The sequence below is a fragment of the Ranitomeya variabilis genome, chromosome 2, assembly GCF_051348905.1.
Source record: "Ranitomeya variabilis isolate aRanVar5 chromosome 2, aRanVar5.hap1, whole genome shotgun sequence".
NCBI classification, from domain to species: Eukaryota; Metazoa; Chordata; class Amphibia; order Anura; family Dendrobatidae; genus Ranitomeya; species Ranitomeya variabilis.
In genome coordinates, this window is record NC_135233.1 from 122,224,112 (window position 1) to 122,241,708 (window position 17,597).

A 17,597-nucleotide genomic window follows, 5' to 3' on the forward strand; every position below is an offset into this window, starting at 1 on the left:
ACCCCCGTAGGCAGTCAGTATAGCATAATGCACACCCATAGTTAACCTGTATAGTATAATGCACCCCCATAGGCAGCCAGTATAGAATAATGCACCCCCATAGGCAGCCAGTATAGTATAAGGCACCCCCATAGGTAGCCAGTACAGTATAATGCACCACCATAGGCAGCCAGTACAGTATAATCCACCCCCATTTGGCAGCCAGTACAGTAAAACGTACCCCCATAGGCAGCCAATATAGTATAATGTAACCCCATAGGCAGCCAGTATAGAATAATGCACCCTCATAGGCAGCCAGTATAGTATAATGCACCCCCATAGGCAGCCAGTACAGTATAATGCGCCACCATAGGCAGCCAGTACAGTATAATCCACCCCATAGGCAGCCAGTGCAGTATAATCCACCCCCATAGGCAGCCTGCATAGTATAATGCACCCCCATTAGGAAGTCAGTACAGTATAAGGTACCCCATAGGCAGCTAGTACAGTATAATGCACCCCCATAGGCAGCCAGTACAGTATAATGCACCCCCATAGGCAGCCAGTACAGTATAATCCACCTCCATAGGCAGCCAGCATAGTATAATGCACCCCCATAGGTAGTCTGTATAGTATAATGCACCCCCATTAGGCAGCCAGTACAGTATAACGTACCCCCATAGGCAGCCAGTATAGTATAGTGCAGTGTTTTTCAACCAGTGTGCCGCGGCACACTAGTGTGCCGCGACACATGGTCGGGTGTGCCGCGGGGAACGGGAGTCAGCTGTTCTCTGTGCCGACTGTCAAGCTGACAGCCGGCACAGAGAAGCTGCAGCGCGCCGGCTCCCGGAGATCAATTGTACTCGCAGACATCTACCAGCTGCGAGTACAATTGAGGCTCTGACCACTGGGTCAGAGCGACGCCAGCAGCGTGATCAAGTCATGTGATCACGCTGCGGCGTCACTATCCGGCGCGCAGGAGACAGAAGACACTGGGTGGTAAGTGCTCCTGTGCTGTGGAGCTGAAGACACCGAAGATTCAGCGTGGGGCGGGTTTATGGGGAGTATGTGGGGGGATTTATTAAGTGTGTGGGGGGATTTATTAAGTGTGTGGGGGGATTTATTAAGTGTGTGGGGGGATTTATTAAGTGTGTGGGGGGATTTATTAAGTGTGGGGGGGGATTTATTAAGTGTGGGGGGGGATTTATTAAGTGTGTGGGGGGATTTATTAAGTGTGGGGGGATTTATTAAGTGTGGGGGGGGATTTATTAAGTGTGGGGGGGGATTTATTAAGTGTGTGGGGGGATTTATTAAGTGTGTGGGGGGATTTATTCAGTGTGGGGGGGGATTTATTCAGTGTGTGGGGGGGGATTTATTCAGTGAGTGGGGGGGATTTATTCAGTGAGTGGGGGGGATTTATTCAGTGTGTACGTGGGGGGGCTGGAATTTATTTAGCATGTGTGGGGCAGGGTGCATTTATTCTGTGGAAGGGGATGGATTTATTCTATCGGAAGGGGAGTGGATATATTCTGTGGGGGTGAGTGGGGAGATGGGGGTGGACACAGTAGCGAGGGGAAAAATGTGTGCTGACAGTACTGGGAGCAACGGTGATGGGATGTGTGAGGACAGTATGGGGAGTCGGGGGAATGTGTGAGGGGGGAATGTGTGAGGAGGAAATATGGAGAGAGCAAAGGGGTATGTTAGCAGGGGGGGATGTACAGGAGGAGGCTATTAGAAATGTGTGCAGACAGTATGGGGGGATGAAAGTGTGAGTGGACACATAATAGATACTGAGTAGTGTGAGGGTAACAGCCAGGAAGAGACAGTATGCCAAGTAGGAGGAGTGTAATGAAGGGGCACAGTAGAGAGACTGGGCTCTCTATGAGGGACACCGTATGAGAAGGCAGTGTGAAGTATGGAAAAGAGAGAGAGGGTAGTGTGGATGGCATGTACCATAAGAGGGACAGTGAGGGTCATATTACTCAGGGGCTCAGCCTAGGGCAGATATTGTTATTCCGGAGCATTATAATAACACTGCTATCTTTAAGGGTGTTGTGTCGGGATGTGCTGCAGAAGACAGGAGAAGATGGAAGTCTGCAGAAACGAGCTCTGCCGGTGGATGAGAAGAGTCATCATGGCATCTGGACAAGGTGAAGATGAAAAGAAAGAGGCGACTCCACAAACAACGTCATCTATCAGGTACCTGGATGTAAATGTGTTTTTTTTGTGATACTAATTCTCATTTTTATTTGTTAGGAACATTAAAGGGGATGTCCAAGGTTGTGATGAGTCTGCAGTCATACTATGTGACTGCAGACTTCTGAATTCTCACAGTGCACACTGCTATCATAATTCTCTGATGTTGGTGATTTACATACATGCGGTCACGTGCTGACTAGACATGTGTGGCCTCATTCAATGAAAATGAATTGACTGAGTCCGGACACGTCTAGTTAGAATGTGGCCAGAAGTATCCAAATCACATACTTGTGCTGTCATGACCGTCCACTCTGGCCACCAGCAAGGGAGAATCCTGAAAGTGTGCAGTGCTTGCGCTGTGAGAATTCAGAAGCCTGCAGTCACATAGAATGACTGCAGACTTTCATCTCAAACCTGGACGCACCATTTTGTGCCATTTTGGTTGGTGGTGTGCCTCGGGATTTTTTAAGTATAAAAAGTGTGCCGCGGCTCAAAAAAGGTTGAAAATCACTGGTATAGTGCACCCCCATAGGCAGCCAGTATAGTGTAATGCACCTCCATAGGCAGCCAGTACAGTATAATCCACCCCCATAGGCAGCCAGTATAGAATAATGCACCCCATAGGCAGCCAGTATAGTGTAATGCACCCCCATAGGCAGCCAGTACAGTATAATCCACCCCCATAGGCAGCCAGTACAGTATAATCCACCCCCATAGGCAGCCAGCATAATATAATGTACCCCCATTAGGCAGCCAGTACAGTATAACGTACCCCCATAGGCAGCCAGTACAGTATAATGCCCCCACATTAGGCAGCCAGTACAGTATAATGCACCCCCCATAGGCAGCCAGTACAGTATAATGCACCCCCATAGGCAGCCAGTATAGTATAATGCACCCCCATGGGTAACCTGTATAGTATAATGCATGCCCATTAGGCAGGCAGTACAGTATAACGCACCCCCATAGGCAGCCAGTACAGTACAATGCACTCAGATTAGGCAGCCAGTACAGTATAATGCACCTCCATAGGCAGCCAGTACAGTATAAGGCACCCGATAGGCAACCAGTACAGTAAAATGCACCCCCATTAGGCACCCAGTACAGTATAATTCACCCCCATTAAGCAGCCAGTACAGTATAATGCACCCCCATTATTCAGCCAGTACAGTATAGTGCACCCCTACAGGCAGCCAGTACAATATAATGCACCCTCATAGGCAGCCTGCATAGTATAATGCACCCCTATATGCAGGCAGTACAATATAATGTACCACCATGGGCAGCCAGCACATTATAATGCACCCCCATTAGGCAGTCAGTACAGTATAATTAACCCCATAGGCAGCGTGCATAGTATAATGCACCCCTATTAGGCAGTCAGGACAGTATAGTGCACCCCCACAGGCAGCCAATACAGTATAATGCACCCCATATGTTGTCTACATAGCATAATGCCCCCCATAGGCATCCAGTACAGTATAATGCACCCCAATAGGCAGCCTGTTTAGTATAATGCACCCCCACAGGCAGCCAGTACAGTATAATGCACCCCTATAGGCAGCCAGTACAGTATAATGCACCCCCATAGACAGTCAGCACAGTATAATGCACTCACATTAGGCAGCCAGTACAGTATAATGCACCCCAATAGGCAGCCAGTACAGTATAATTTTCCCCCCATTGGCAGCCAGTACAGTATAATGCACCCCTACTAGGCAGCCAGTAAAGTATAATGCACACCCATATGCAGCCAGTATAGTATAATTCACCCCCATAGGCAGCCTGAATAGTATAATGCACCCCCACAGGCAGTCAGTACAGTATATTGTAACCCCATTAGGCAGCCAGTACAGTATAATTTTCCCCCAAAGGCAGCCTGTACAGTATAATGCACCCTCATAGGCAGCAAGTACAGTATAATGCACCCTCATAGGCAGCCAGCACATTATATTGCACCCCAATTAGGCAGCCAGTACAGTATAATGCACCCCCATTAGGCAGCTAGTACAGTATAATGTACCCCCATAGGCAGCCAGTACAGTATAATGCCCCCTCATTAGGCAGCCAGTACAGTATAATGCACCTCCATAGGCAGCCAGTACAGTATAATGCATCCCTATTAGGCAACCAGTACAGTATAATACACCCATATGCAGCCAGTGCGGTATAATTCACCACCATAGGCAGCCTGCATAGTATAATGCACCCCCACAGGCAGTGAGTACAGTATAATGCAACCCCGATAGGCAGCCAGTACAGTATAATGCACCCCCATTGGCAGCCAGTACAGTATAATGCACCCCCATTTGGCAGCCAGTACAGTATAATGCACCCCCATAGGCAGCCAGTTCAGTATAATGCACCCCCATTAAGCAGCCAGTACAATATAATGCACCCCCATTAGGCAGCCTGTACAGTATAATGCACCCCCATTAGGCATCCAGTACAGTATAATACACCCCATAGGCAGTCAGTACACTATAATGCACCCCCATTAGGCAGCCAGTGCAGTATAATGCACCCACATATGCAGTTGTTACAATATAATGCAAAAAAAGAAGAAAAAAATAGAATGGCTCTAAGAAACAGTTTACTTACTGGTGGAGTGGGTGGACTCTGAGTCAGCGACATTACTGGGTGAAATCACGATGATGTAGGTGCTTGCTTGAAAAAGCACAAGTGAAACAATCCAAACAGAAGGAAAAGAGCAGCAACATTCATGTCAAAAAAACCTAAGTCCTTTATTTAAGAAAACTTTTCATGGGCAAGGTTTGTAAGGGCAGGACGAATGCAGGCATGCAGGCAAAAAAACTGGACTATGGCCGTTTCGTGTTTAACACGCTTCCACGGGTCCAGTGGAGTGTTGCTGCTTTTTTCCTTATTTTTGAATTGGTACAGTATATTGCACCCCAATGGGCAGCCAGTACAGCATAATGCACCCCAATAGGCAGCCAGTATAGTATAATGCACCCACATAGGCAGCCATTACAGTATAATGCACCCCTACTAGGTAGCCAGTACAGTATAATGCACACCATTGTGCAGCCAGTACAGTATAATTCCCCCCATAGGCAGCCTGCATAGTATAATGCACCACCACAGGCAGTCAGTACAGTATAATGCAACTCCATTAGGCAGCCAGTACAGTATAATGCACCCCCATAGGCAGCCAGCACAGTATAATGCACCCCATTAGGCAGCCAGTACAGTATAATGCACCCCCATTAGGCAGCCAATACAGTATAATGCACCTCCATTAGGCAGCCAGTACAGTATAATGCACCCCCATTAGGCAGCCAGTACAGTATAATGCACCCCGATAGGCAGCCAGTATAGTATAATGCACCCCCATAGGTAGCCAGTACAGTATAATGCACCCCCATAGGCAGCCAGTATAGTATGATGCACCCCCATAGGCAGCCAGTACAGTATAATGCACCCCCATTAGGCAGTGTGTATAGTATAATGCACCCCCATTAGGCAGTCTGTATAGCAGTGTTTCCCAAACTCCAGTCCTCATGGACCCCACAGGTCATGTTCTCAGGATTTCTTTAGTATTGCACATGTGGTGGAAGTTTCATCAAGCCATCAGGAATTCTCTCACCTGTGCAAACTATGGAAATCCTGAAAACATGACCTGTGGGGACAGTGAGGACTGGAGTTTGGGAAACACTGCTGTATAGTATAATGCACCCCCATAAGCTGCCAGTACAGTATAATGCACCCCCATTAGGCAGCCAGTACAGTATAATCCACCCCGATAAAAAAAATAAATCCAATACTCACCTCTCCTCTCCTCCTTGTTCCAGCAGTGCTCTGAGTGCCCGCTCATCTAAAGCCATGCGCGCCGAGTACTGACGTCATCGCGACCCCCTGTCAGTGTCGGCGTCGATGACGTCAGACACTGAGGGGGGATGATGGGAGAGGGAGTGTAACGCTCCTTCTTTCATCAATGTGGTCAGCTGTATCGGCATCCAGTTGACCCTGTGATGACGAGCGGGGTGCCCACTGCTGGCACAGGGCCCCCCACTGCTTCCTCAGGGGCCCCATAGCGGCTGGGGCAGAGCAGGGAGATTGATTCTTACTGCTTTGCCAGCACAATGTGCTCGCCGATACAGTTACATAGCGTAGCTCCGGTTGGGCCCCCTCAAAGCGTGGGGCCCAGGGCCACCGCCCCTTCTGCCCCCCGGTAGCTGCGCTACTGGGCCAGACCCATCAATCAGTATGTGGAGATGTGTGGACAATGTTGTTGAAACTGTCTTACTCATGGATTTGATCCCTTGAACTTGTGTTTGGTTGTCTGCTTCTCTTTCTGCCGAGCCATGGGAGATTCACCTTTTCTCTTGTTGTTTGAGTTCTGCTTTCTGGATGCAGTCTGTCTGGCTTAACACAGGTGTTTTCATTTGTTCACCTATCATCTTTTGGGAGCAGTTCTATATTCTGTACCCCAGAGGGCGTTTTCTGCTGGTGATAGATTTATTTAGATGTTCTGACATTGTATTATTGTTTGGAGCCAGTCTGTGAGGTTTGAGTTAAGGATTTTTACCTTGTTGTTTCTTTGATATATTTTGCATCTCTCTTCTGTTTAACTTTAGTAAATAGGCTGTATATTTTTTTAAATTTATTGCTTTATTCTTTGTTTGGTATTTTATTTACTTTTCTCTCTGAAACATCTTTCCTTTGTGCAGCACACTTCTCTTGTAGTTAATTCTGCTCTGCCCTTTTGTTGTTTAGGAGTAATATGAAGTAACTTGATGGCTGTTTATGGAGTTTAGGTCCGAGTTGCCATCTAATAGTACTTTGGCCAGGGCTATCGCTGTACCCTCAGGTACCACTAGGGACATTGGTGTCAGGATAGCTAGTCTGTACAGGAGCCGACAGGATCAGCTGCATTTTTTAAGTGTCTAAACTATTAATCCCAAGTGAGTTACTACAAACGTATAACCTAAATGCTGTCTCCTGCTAATACGGACCATATCTCATGATGGTGCTGGATGTTGCAGTAGGATGAGTAAGATTTTCCACATTTCTACTATGCTATCCCTCTCTTCCGAGGTGGTGATGGTGCCCCAGCAGTGTTGACAACTTCCTCTGCCTGGTGCTTCCACTGAACCCCCACTGTCAGGTGAGGATGCCATCAATAGTGCGTCATTCAGCGTGTGCTTGTATTCCCGCACTTTTCTATCATGCTCTAGGGACATAAGTAAGGATGGCACATTGTGCTTGTAGTGGGGATCCAGCAGGGAGGCCGCATAGTAATCAGTGCTTGTAACAGCTGGGCATCTCGTCGATTGTTGTGCAGACACATCAGCATGTATTGCATCATACGTGTCAGGCTGCCCAGAGGCAACAGCAAGCTGTACTCGGTGGGAGGTGTATCGTCTTGGTCCTCTCTATTGTCACAATGCTGTGAACACGGCTGGTCCTCATCCTCCTCATCCTGCAAAACTGTCCTCTAGCTATACATTTGAGTACCTGGCCGCTGTTGGTACAGCAGCTCATCCTGCAAGACATGCGTGGACGCCTGGCCTGATAACGTACCCGTTCCTACTCCTCTTACTCTTGTTCCACCACCTCATCCATCATCACCTAAAGCTTTGTTTTTCTAGGAGACATAGAAGTGGGATAGTAATGCTTATGATTGTGTCATCAGCACTGTCCATGTTAGTGGAATACTTGAAGCAGCACAATACGGCACACACATCCCTCATGGAGGCCCACTAGTTGGTCTAGAAGTTGTGTTGTTCCGCATATTGCATCACCTGTGTATGCTGCAGCTGAAACTCCACTATTGTATGGCTGCTTTTACAGTCTCTCCAGCATATGCAAGGTTGAGTTCCACCTTGTGAGTGCATCGCATATGAGGCGGGGAGCAGGAAGGCAAAAGTGAAGCTGCACCACAGATAGGCGAGCAGCAGCAGGATGAGCATGCCAAAAAAGCACACAGATGGCCCGCACTTTCTGATTGGATGAGGAGATGGTGGAGAAAGCGGCGTAGGAGAAAGCAACATGGACAGAAAAAAGGTTAGGGGACAGCTGTGGTGCGCACTAGCAGCCAACTTAATGGCTAGGGGCTGTCCTCTGTGTATTTGCATTTTGCTCGTTCTTTTGCTGTGCAGCTGGTGCAGTGTGACCACCACCTCTTCAGAACTGCCCACATAACTAACATGGCCATGATTCCGTGTGGAGTCTAGGACCTCATCATCCCCATTGCATCATCATACCTCTACAGCAGTGGTCCCCAACCTTTCTGACCTTGAGAGCCACATTCAGCTCTGACAGAGGGTCGCAAGCCACATCTAGCTCCCACTCACTTCATAGTTATGGCAACCAAAGACCCCATTACTGGTATAATGATAACGAAAGCTTTTCTACAGAAATCCCCCTGAAGCAGTATACCAAGATCCTGGGATTCCCTCAAAACCCCCATTCAGTATTCTTCCAATACACTGTCGCATCCAGCTTAAAGCATCTCTTCTGATAGGTAGTATCATCCTGTCTTCAGCTTACCATAGTTAAATTATGTCTTAACGTATGTGCATGCAAATCTGCTCTTCTGTGCAGAGATGCTCACATTATTCACCAGTTTGAGATCTGCTCTTCATACCTGTTTGCTAGAATTGGAGCTAATGTACCAAGCTGGCAGACAGCCGCGAGCCACAATTCATGGGACTGCAAGCCACATTTGGCTCCCGAGCTACAGATTGGGGACCCCTGCTCTACAGTCTGTCCACAACTCTGCTGTCCTACTAATTCACTTCTGTCCTCTCCACTCCTCTCACCTCTGCAAATCCCTTCATTGTCTCCCACTTCCACAACTTATCCACTTAAAGCTACTAAGATTGACCCACAAAGCTATCTATAATCTGTCTCCCCATATATCACTGAAGTATTCTCCCAAAATTTCCCATCACGTAAACTCTGGTCCTCCCAAGACATATTTTTCTCCTCCACAATTGTACGTTCCTCATCAAATCGCCTGCAAGACTTCTTCTGTGTGTCCCCCATCCTGTAAAAATCTGTGGCCCAACACATCCAATAATCCCCTACATTCAGAACTTTCAAGTGGAACTTGAAAACCTATCTCTTCAGAACACCTTACAGCCTAAAATAACCCCACTGCCACCTCGCCAATACCAGTGCTGCTGCAACCCCTGAACCTCCCGTCTCCTTCCCCATTATACTGTAGAATGTAAGCCCGCAAGGGTAGGTCCTCTTCCTCTCTATACCTGTCTGTCACTATTACTTTATCCATTGTAATTTCTATTTGTGTTTTGTATGTAACCCCTCTTCATGTACAGCACCATGAAATCAATGAAGCTCTAAAAAGAAATAATAATAATCCCCCACATGATGGTCCACCCAGTCTTCACCCCTGCCCTCCTTGACGGTGTACACACAGCAAAAAGCTGCAGCAGTTGGCACCTGTGTTTCGTCATCTGCATCATCAGAGATGTGCTGCAGTGGTCCGCTGGCCATTGGCACTACCCCTCCCACATACTCATCTTCCAACAGAACACGTAGTTGGGCACCAGTGTATCTCTTTCACGTGTGGGGCAAGGCCAGAAGGAGGGACCACAAATCCACAGCCAGCAGAGTAATCAAAAAGAAGTGACTGCTGCATGACTTCAGGCTCAGAATGCTTGCTTGATTCGCAAGAGGGTGAGTTAGAAGATGAATACCCATGGATTTTATCTATTATGGTAAACGGCATCACACTCTCTCCCGCACCTGAAATCCGCTGCCTTGGTGTAAAGGTACCTTCACACGAAGCGACGCTGCAGCGATAGCGACAACGATGCCGATCGCTGCAGCGTCGCTGTTTGATCGCTGGGGAGCTGTCACACAGACCGCTCTCCAGCGACCAACGATGCCGAGGCCCCTGGGTAACCAGGGTAAACATCGGGTTGCTAAGCGCAGGGCCGCGCTTAGTAACCCGATGTTTACCCTGGTTACCAGCGTAAAAGTAAAAAAAACAAACAGTACATGCTCACCTGCGCGTCCCCCAGCCTCTGCTTCCTGACACTGACTGAGCTCCGGCCCTAACAGCACAGCGGTGACGTCACTTTCACTTTCAGTTTAGGGCCGGCGCTCAGTCAGTGTCAGGAAGCAGAGGCTGGGGGACGTGCAGGTGAGCATGTACTGTTTGTTTTTTTTACTTTTACGCTGGTAACCAGGGTAAACATCGGGTTACTAAGCGCGGCCCTGCGCTTGGTAACCCGATGTTTACCCTGGTTACCAGTGTAAAACATCGCTGGTATCGTTGCTTTTGCTTTCAAACACAACGATACACAGCGATCGGACGACCAAATAAAGTTCTGGACTTTATTCAGCGACCAGCGACATCACAGCAGGATCCTGATCGCTGCTGCGTGTCAAACGAAACGATATCGCTAGCGAGGACGCTGCAACGTCACGGATCGCTAGCGATGTCGTTTCGTGTGAAGGTACCTTAACTCTCGACTCTGCCCTGTCGTCCAAACTCTTGCCACCTCCTGTCGCCTCCAATTCAAAAATATTGCCAGAATCCATCCCTTCCTCAGCCTTCAATCTACTAAAACTCTTGTGCATGCCCTCATGTTCTCCCACCTTGATTACTGCAACACCCTCCTCTGTGGCCTCCCAGCTAACTCTCTTGCACCACTCCAGTCTGTCCTCAACTCTGCTGCCCGGCTAATCCACCTCTCTTCTTGCTATTCCCCTGTTTCTCCCCTCTGCAAATGCCTCCACTGGCTCCCAATTCCCCAATGAATCCAGTTCAAACTACTAACACTGATTGTCAAAGCCATCCACAACCTGTCCCCTCCCTATATCTCTGAACTAATCTCCCACTATCTTCCCATAATCTTTGATCCTCCCAAGACCTCCTACTCTCCTCCACACTTATTCATTCCTCACACAACCGCCTCCAAGATTTCTCCGGAATATCCCCCATCCTCTGGAATTCCACGCCACAACACGTCCGACTATCCACCACCCTCGAATCCTTCAGATGGAACCTGAAAACCAATCTCTTCAGGAAAGCCTACAGCCTACAGTAACCATTCTACCACCTTACCACCACCAGAGCTGCTGCCTCACCACCACCAGAGCTGCCGCCTCACCACCACCAGAGCTGCTGCACTGCCGACCTTCTGTCTCTTCCCCATTATCCCGTAGAATGTAAGTCCACAAGGACAGGGTCCTCTCCCCTCTGTACCAGTATGCCATTGTAAATTTGTTTACTGTAAACAATATCCATAATTCTGTATGTAACCCCTTTCTCATGTACAGCACCATGGAATTAATGGTGCTATATACAGTAAAGAAATAATAATAATAGTAATAATGGATGGCAGAGGCAAAATCTGCACTTTCAGCAGGAGACCAGGTTGAAGACAAAGCAAAGGAACTGAAGGCACTCTCAGCCAACCAATTTAAAACCACATCTACTTGTTCTGGCCTCACCATTAATCCAACAGTACTTGGGCCTATGAATAATCACAGAATGTTCTGTCGGCTGCTTGAACCAGAGGAAGGTGTTTAATTTGGGTGCATAGCAGATGCAGATTGACCACGCCCTTTCTCTCCCTGCAGCAGCTACACCACCACCAGCAACACGGCCACATCTCCTATTTGATGCTCTCCTCATTGTTTTCAAACCCAAAAATTGCAGAGTATTACACTGCCTGTTTTGTAAGTGCCCCCCAAAAATCAATAAAAAACAAAACACAAAAACAGTGTTGGCTTCCTGCTCCTCGTACGCCTCTTCCACCTACACCTACACCTCCTGCTTAACCTCCTGCTCCACTTGGACCTCCACCTCCTGTTTCACAATTATAATTTTTTCTTTTTTTGTATTGTGATTTTAAGTCATTTCCCTATCAAAACTTGATTGCAAGGCAATTGTTCTACTCTTTTTAGCATTTAGCTTCCTTTTGTAGCTTGCTATGACCATTTTACAGCCATTTTTGCACCGAAGTTTGGGTCCCCATTGACTTCTATTGGGTTCAGATTCGGGTTCAAGTTCAGACCTGAACTGAACTTTTAAATCTAGTTTGGCCAAACCCAGCGAACCCGAACATCCATGGGTTTGCTTATCACTATTCTTAATCCTTTCATCAGTTTCATGCAGCCTGAACTACAGGCAGCATAAATCAGATACTGGCAGCATGAATCAGATATTGGCAGTGCGATTGGTATGTTTTACTGTGACATTTCATGGTAAACAATCTTTGAAAAGCCAACAGGGGACCATGTGTTTCAACTCAATAATCCAATTAGAATCTTTTTCTAGTCTGGTTTCTCCCTGCCCTACTCCAGTTGACTGACCTGTTAGTCAAAGAAATCGGGGCATGGTGAGGCTGACCAGGGACCAGGAGTGGAGTAGTCTGCTGAGACACCCAGTCCTTGGCCAGCTTGCAAGACATGCCTGGCTGTAAGAGTTGAGGAATATGTTTGGAAATGATCACAAAATCTGAATTTGCCATATATGTGCCGTATTGGTACCCTATTTGTGCCGAATTTATATTTGATGATCGGTTCTGAACATATTCATTCATGTCTACTCCCATTGACTCCAATGATGTTTGGCTGTGTTCGGCGAATATTGCAAATTCAATATTCGCCACCGATCATAATCCGAACCAAATATTGAAAAATTCATTCAACTCTAGCTGTAATGACTCATTGTCTGTCTGATTCAACCTGAGTGTGGTTCAGGCATCATGAACTTGATGACAGTTTCTCTTTAATGCTTATTGCTACAGACTGCTCTTGCTTTGAGGAAATACATATGTTACGCTTATATCAAAGCAAGTCATTACATGTACAGCTTTACAGAGTTATATGAGGATTTCGGTATATATTATATGGACACGCTGATGTTTCCTGAGAAATAAGCTTGGGTTGTACTTGTTTAGTGATTCATATGTATAATGTCTGCAACCAGAATCAAAGAATTCATTATTCAGAATCTGACTGCAAAACCACATCAAAATTAGCTATTTGATTTGCCAGGTTTTATATCAATGCATCTACTGTTGTAAGCTGAAGGGCTCCAATAGTAGATTTTCACATGAAAAAGCAAACATTTATGGTTATTTTGTGATGGCATTATGAATGTATGAAAAAAAGAGAGATGGGGCTGACAGCACTCGCTCAGGGGGGCGCTCGTTCCTTGTCCAGGGAACCAACCTGGATATTCCAAATAGTCCAAAAGAAGATGAACAGCGCTCCAACTGGGTGTTTGTAGTATCAAAAAGAGTTTATTTAGCCAAAAAACAGCGACGTTTTGACCAGATCACTGGTCTTTATCAAGCATACACCAAGGTGCAACATGCCGGCTTAAATGGTGTGGATACCACGCAGGGCACCAATCACCAGCCAGCCACCAATTACTTCAAAGATATGTGTCATATAACATAGATCAGACAATTACATAGTACCTATAAAAAGATCTAAAATCTCATGCAGCATAGATAATAAAAAAAATAGCACAATACAAATATAATGCAATGGCAATGTAATGTTTATCTTCTGTAAGGCCAATCAAGAGTCAGCATTAGTATATCCATGGCTACAGGGCACCAATGTCAAGGCTCCCATTGCAGTCCTCATGTCCAATCCAGATCCTTCCTGGGACTAGCGCCAAAAATCACAAGCAGCCAATCAGGCTTCCATATTCATCAGGAGACAACCTGTTCAACAAATAGGGCAACTGCTTACATAATACCTGCATATCCATGTCATCTCCAAGCGTCATGCACCAATAGGACTACAGGGTCGCAGAAAGCCCAGAAGTCTCCTGGTCAGCAGGGTCACGCATCACGGCACCTGAATGCCCACATCACGTGACCGCAAGAAGGGCTCAATCCCGGAGACGTCATATCCAGCACAGACCCAGAGCAGGAACGCCCACGGGCGTGCGCAGGCGCATCACTCCCTGAGACCAGCCACATCACATGACGAGATGCAGGCCGGCCCAGCGATGACGCAGCCGTCACACCCCCGCAGCGTCACCGCTTACTAGGAGTGCAGACATGCCCTCACCAGGTCCCCCAAACTTACAAGCCGCGATATGGATGTACCAGGCGTTCATGCGCAAGCGCATAAACCACCACCAGCGGACCTTCAAAGCCACAACCATAGTAGGTTGCCAAGGTGACCTGGAAGACACTAGACATCAACGTAAATCACATAGCCTCTATTACTTACAATGATAAGTCAATGCATTATATAAAATACATAGAAAAAAAAAGAAAATAGAAAAAAGTGAGGCAATCCAGAATCAGAAAAAAGAAACATATAAACCACCATACCATCTAGTGTTCTCAAGAAATCTCAGAACCCCACCATTATCATCATCTATGCCAAACCAAGTAAAGACAATTAATAAAATACACATTGAAAACAAAATACCAATGACAATGCTGTCACGAAGTAGGGAATAGAATTATCTGGGGATGCACACCTGTAGGTTAAAATCCAAATTTAGACCCCTGGGTTGCAATGTCCCCAATGTATAAATCGATCTCATTTCTTTCCTTCTAAGTAATGATAGTCTATCACCTCCCCTTCTCAAAACCGGAACACTATCAATTACCCTAAAGCGGAGTTGGTTGACCGAATGTTTATTGTCCATAAAATGCTTCGGGATTGGTAAGTCGGTAAGCCCTGTACGAATAGTGCTCTTATGCTTACTGATACGAGCCCGTACCTCCATCGTGGTCTCTCCTACGTATACCAACCCACACGGGCACGTAATCATATATACCACGAAGTTTGAAGAGCAGGTATATCGTTCTTTCAAAAAGATCTTTTTACCCATATGGGGATGATAGAAAAACTCCCCTTTAAGCATATTATTGCAACTAGCGCACCCAAGGCATGGGAAATTACCATACCTTGGTGCGCTCAAAGTTGTCTGTATTGAAATTTTTGATGTCCCAATATCCGATCTAACAAGACTATCACCGAAATTGCGTCCCCTTCTGTATGACATCTTCGGACAATTTTTAAATGCTGGTATCGATGGTAGACCTCGCTGTAAACCTAACCAATGTTTTTTCAGAATTCTATCTATCTGGTTGCTAGCTGAATTATATGTTGATACAAATGGGATACGCTCACACGAGCGATTGAGAGACCTAGGATTGCGAATAGACTCACGTGAAGTATTCCGGTCTCTCTTGCTGAACCTACTTAATTCTTTCTTAGGATACCCCCTGTTGATAAACTTAAGGCACATCTCATCTAGTCTTTGGTCAACTACAGTATCATCTGACACTAACCTCCGCACCCTAAGAAGCTGACTCCACGGTAAGGAATTAACCATTCTCCGTGGATGGTTGCTATCAAAAAGCAACAGACCATTTCTGTCAGTCTCTTTGACAAAGATGTCCGTCCTTAATTTATCGCCCTCCTTGTATACAAGGGTATCCAAAAACTGGAGACGAGTGGCAGAGTATGTCAAGGTAAACTGTAGTTCCACACACACCCCATTCAGGTACTGATGAAATGTATTTAATTCAGCCGGAGTGCCGTCCCAAATCAAAAAAATATCGTCAATGTAACGCCACCAAGCTCTGACGTGGCGCCAAAGGTTGGAACCGTACACGTACCTGTCCTCAAATACCGCCATGTAGATGTTAGCATAAGTGGGGGCCACATTGGACCCCATGGCGGTACCCCTCAACTGCAAATAGAACTCATCCCCAAAGAGGAAATAATTCCTCCTGAGGATGAGCTCCAGCAGTGTGAGGACAAGTCGTGCACACTCTGGGGCCACGTCAGAGCCCGATAACGCACATGACACTGCCTCGAGTCCCTTGTCATGCTCGATCGACGTGTATAAAGATACAACGTCGAACGATGCAAGAACAGTGGACCCCGAGACGGTAACATCATCCAATTTATTAAGGAAATCATTAGTGTCACGAATGTAGGATTTTGCCGAAATAGCGTAGGTACGTAATACTCGATCTAAGAAAATGGCAGTCTTATTAAATAGAGAACCCTTACCGGACACGATTGGTCTTCCGGGGGGGTTTAACAGATCCTTATGAATTTTTGGCAATACATATATTACCGGTACCACAGGTGACTCGACAATCAAGTATTCTGACAGCTTGTGGTCAATGAGTCCCATGGCTAGGGAGTCACTGACCACAAGTTGTAACTCTTTTTGAAAACGTATAGTAGGATTACAAGACAACTTCTCATAAACACACTGATCTCCGAGTTGTCGCAAAATCTCTGTTCTATACTTAGCACTGTCCATCACAACAACCGCCCCGCCTTTATCGGCTTGTTTAATGGTCAACAGCGTATTATCAGCCAATGCCTTCAAAACTCTTTTCTCAGCTAACGTCATGTTATAATTACCTGGAGGTTTAAAGGTTTTCTTTAATTTATCAATGTCTCTCTGTACTAATTCAATGTAGGATTCCACAAAGTGGTCCCTGTTAGGTGGTTGAAAATCACTTTTCATATAGAGCCCCACCCCCTGTAAAGAGAAGCCTTGTGATGGTTCTTTTTTACTAACAGTAACATCACTACACTTATCAGAAAAAAATGACGATAGTCGCAACCTCCTAAAAAAGGCATGGAGATCAATTTCTAACGCAAACCAGTCCGGATTACTGGATGGACAGAATGACAGACCTTTAGATAGTACATTAAGTTCGACTTCAGATAATGCAACAGACAAAATATTTACCACTAGACTCCTATTGTCCATTAGTTGTCCTTCGTGTTCCTCATTTTCATTGCGTACTTCCGTGCTGGACGTTGTTCCCTGTGTATACTCCGATTTTCTATGCTTCCGGCCCCCTCTCCGGCCTCGTCTCCTGGATTTGTTGTGTCCACTTTTTCTTTCTCTAAAAAATGCAACCGCCTAGTTCCATCCATATTAGAATCTTCTGTGGAGTCAGATTCGGCAGAAGTGAAGCCAAAGTTGGAATGCTTCCTCCCTTGTGGTTTCCTCCGCTTTCATACCATCGATACCAGCATTTAAAAATTGTCCGATGATGTCAGACAGAAGGGGACGCAATTTCGGTGATAGTCTTGTTAGATCGGATATTGGGACATCAAAAATTTCAATACAGACAACTTTGAGCGCACCAAGGTATGGTAATTTCCCATGCCTTGGGTGCGCTAGTTGCAATAATATGCTTAAAGGGGAGTTTTTCTATCATCCCCATACGGGTAAAAAGATCTTTTTGAAAGAACGATATACCTGCTCTTCAAACTTCGTGGTATATATGATTACGTGCCCGTGTGGGTTGGTATACGTAGGAGAGACCACGATGGAGGTACGGGCTCGTATCAGTAAGCATAAGAGCACTATTCGTACAGGGCTTACCGACTTACCAATCCCGAAGCATTTTATGGACAATAAACATTCGGTCAACCAACTCCGCTTTAGGGTAATTGAT